The sequence below is a fragment of a genome, unplaced genomic scaffold (genome assembly GCF_019419815.1).
Source record: "Pyrus x bretschneideri cultivar Hongxiangsu unplaced genomic scaffold, Pyrus_bretschneideri_v1 Contig5, whole genome shotgun sequence".
NCBI lineage: Eukaryota > Viridiplantae > Streptophyta > Magnoliopsida > Rosales > Rosaceae > Pyrus > Pyrus x bretschneideri.
In genome coordinates, this window is record NW_025999787.1 from 4,583,111 (window position 1) to 4,586,520 (window position 3,410).

Here is a 3,410-nt window from a genome sequence, read left to right on the forward strand (position 1 = left end):
TCTCTCACCGTCCGTCAATCCAGCCTCAGTCCTCCATTCTCAAGTATCTTGCTTTTATTTATTTATTTTAATTTCATTTTAGTTAGTTATTTAGGCTTATTAGATTAGGGGATTTGGGTTTGCCGATTCGGATTTTGATTTGGGGATTAGGGTTTGCCAATTAGGCTTTCGTATTGGGGATTAGGGATTAGAATGTGGGAGTAGGGTTCGACATTAGGGTTTCCAGATTAGGGGAATGTTATATAATTAGGGTTAATTTTATAATTTGGCCTTAATTTGTGATTAGGGGTAGTTTTTAATTAGGGGGAATTTAAATAGAAAATGTAATTTGGGGGATTAGGGTTAGGGAATTTTCTAATTTAGGGGAATGGTATATAATTAGGGTTAATTTTATAATTAGGGCTAATTTGTAATTAGGGGTAGTTTTTAATTATGGGGAATTTAATTATAAAATGTAATTTGGGGGATTAGGGTTAGGGGTAGGCACGGATTAGATTAGGTGTGGGGGAATTTTTGAATTTAGGAGAATGGTATATAATTAGGGTTAATTTTATAATTAGGGATTAATTCAAAATTAGGGCTAATTTGTAATTAGGGGTAGTTTTTAATTAGGGGGAATTTAATTAAAAAAAATGTAATTTGGGGGATTAGGGTACGGATTAGATTAGGGTTAGGGGAATTTTCTAATTTAGAAGAATGGTATATAATTAGGGCCAATGAAGTTAGGGCTAATTTGTAATTAGTGGGAATTTAATTAGAAAATGTAATTTGGGGGATTAGGGGGATTAAGGTTTTAATTATTATTCTTATTTATCAAATTAAGGTTAGGGATAGCTTTTATTGGCCGGATTAGGTTAGGGTTCTAGGAGAATAGGTTACGGTTCTGGTGGATTAATTTCAATTTGTACAAAATAGTTATATACTGTTATTTTGTAATTACACATTTAGTTTTAAATTTGCTTACATATACGATTTAATTTTTAAATTATTAACTTTAGTTTTAATTTCATTTCTCTTTCAATTTTGTAGATGTCTTACCTTATATCTACCCGGAAGGCCACGAGCCGTGGGTCCCTTGCACATCCTCTACCACCTCCTACTGCGAGGAGCACCCCAACGACAATGGACCCTCTCATGGTTGCATCAGGAGGCCCGATGTGGCACAGGCACCAGCATCATCGATGTCTTCGTTTGCGCTTCCGCTTAGTGCGCATTGTACTCACCAGTGTCCCCAGACTCCCGACACGATATCCATATCCGCATTTGCATTTGACGCCACCCACCCAGGTAAAATAACAAAATCCATTTAATTTAGCTAATTCAAATGCAGCTATTTGCTACTTTAGCAAAAAAACAAAAAAAAAATGGAAAAAACAAATCTAAACCTAGCTAAATGACTAGTTAAATATATTTAGAAAACTTGATTTTTATCTTAAAAAAGATGTGTTTTAGATTATAACCATGTGTAACATTTAAATCCAATTTTCGTCCCTTAAAAAACTGTTCACAATGTTGCTTGCTTATGCTTTATTGTTTATTACTGTTTGCAAGTTTTGGGAATTGGTATAAATGGAGGGGAGGTTTTGCCAAAATTTCGTTAACTTCATGTTTGACGTTTGTTTTGTTGTTTTGCAACTAAGAAAAACACCTAGGGAGCTTGCCAACTAGCTAAAGACGGGGTAGGTCTCTTAGGTGACAAATGATCGTATCACGATAGGATACGACGAGAGGCATCAGGCTGCACCTACAGCAGAGTAGCATAGTGCATTGGCCCACGACGTGGGACATGTCGTTAGGACTGAGTACCCTATGCTATGGAAATCATGGCGTGAGGTCCTGGCGAAGACGAAGAACCTAGTCTGCGACTGTTTATCGATAAGTTCCTAAATTTGTTTCATTCAATTATATATCAAGTTCATATTTTTATATTATTTTTTTTCCTTTTTCAACTTTAACTTCAATTTTAATTTTGGTTTTTCTATTATTTTAATCTAATGCTCGGTAAATTGTAGACAAACTACAATTTTGACGACATAAACAAGTCGATGGATGGCTACCTGGACAAGTTGTTTTTCGTGTGGTACAAGCAATGGAAGAGCGACCTCCATAAACATTATGAGTTGTTTGATGATCAGGAGGTCGCTCTAAAGGATGGTTGCCTATTGGAGTTGGTGGATCAGCTAGATGAGTGGGCATGGTTTGCGGCCATTTTCAAGAGCCGCCTATGTGGTACGTTTTTAAATATGTATTACTTATTTAATTTTAATTTTTTTTGAATTAGTCCTACTTTGGGTTATGCGGTTGTTTCATTATCTTTAAATATTACACTAATACGTTTATTTTATGTTAACAGAAGAAGGCGAAGGTGAACAAGATCAATCGGGAGAAGAAAATGTTCTCCATTATTCTGGTTCATGACCCTTCTCCCATAGGATGGAAGCGTGACGACAGGTAATGAGAGTTTAATATTTGCACTTCCAATTTCTTACAAATATATTTTTATTTCTAAATATATTCATTTAGTGTTAGAACTGTTACATCTGGTATATTTATATTTGTGGCTAAATTTTTTATCATATATTTGTAATTTTAGTTTGTACCCATATTTAATTTACAAACCTTTTTTTAATTTGTACCAATTTTATTTTCAGTTTTAATTTGTACCCATATATTAATTTTTTTTGTGCCCATATTTTTTAAAGTTTTATTTGTATTTATACCCATATTTTTTAATTTATTTGTACCCATTTTTAATTTTACTAACTGTGCCCATGCTAATTATATGTATTTATTTTATGTTTTAAAATATATAAGTAGTTATTTTGTAAAACATATAAGTAGTTATTTTTTAAAACATGTTAATAATTATTTGGGTACATTATTTTCTTGCTATAATTTTGTGAAGAACAATATTACTCTATTATTTATTTTTAAGTATTTATTATATTCTGTGCCCATATTTTTTAAAGTTTTATTTGTATTTGTACCCATATTTTTTAATTTATTTGTACCCATTTTTAATTTTAATAACTGTACCCATGCTAATTATATGTATTTATTTTATGTTCAAAAGGTCAATTGGGATAAATGCAGTTGAAATCTTGGGTTTTAATGGATCGAATGAAGTTGGAAGAAACTTTCATCTCACTTTCTGTTTTGGTTTCTTCGGTTTGTTTTGGTCCAAACTATCATCTCGGTTTAATTAGTGCTTGAGAAAAATGATAATTTGAACCTGTAAAATGATGGCTAGAAATACACGGTCCAAAAAGCAATAAAACCCCATATATCCATTTGAATGTCGGCGCAAAGAAAAGGAGAGCTTTTGAAGATTTTAATGAAACATAAATATCAATAATAAAGTATTGTAGGCGGTTTGTGTTAGAGGATCTCCAAAGAAGATGTCAAATATA

General features: G+C 32.4%; 1 long non-coding RNA gene across 1 annotated transcript; it reads left to right on the plus strand.

Moving 5' to 3' along the window:
• Positions 1–622: 622 nt before the first annotated feature.
• LOC125470464 lies at positions 623–2,499 on the plus strand. The gene is made up of 3 exons (XR_007252727.1): positions 623–1,287; positions 1,641–2,229; positions 2,354–2,499. It is a non-coding gene; the product is annotated as an uncharacterized LOC125470464 (long non-coding RNA).
• The last annotated feature ends 911 nt before the right edge of the window (positions 2,500–3,410 follow it).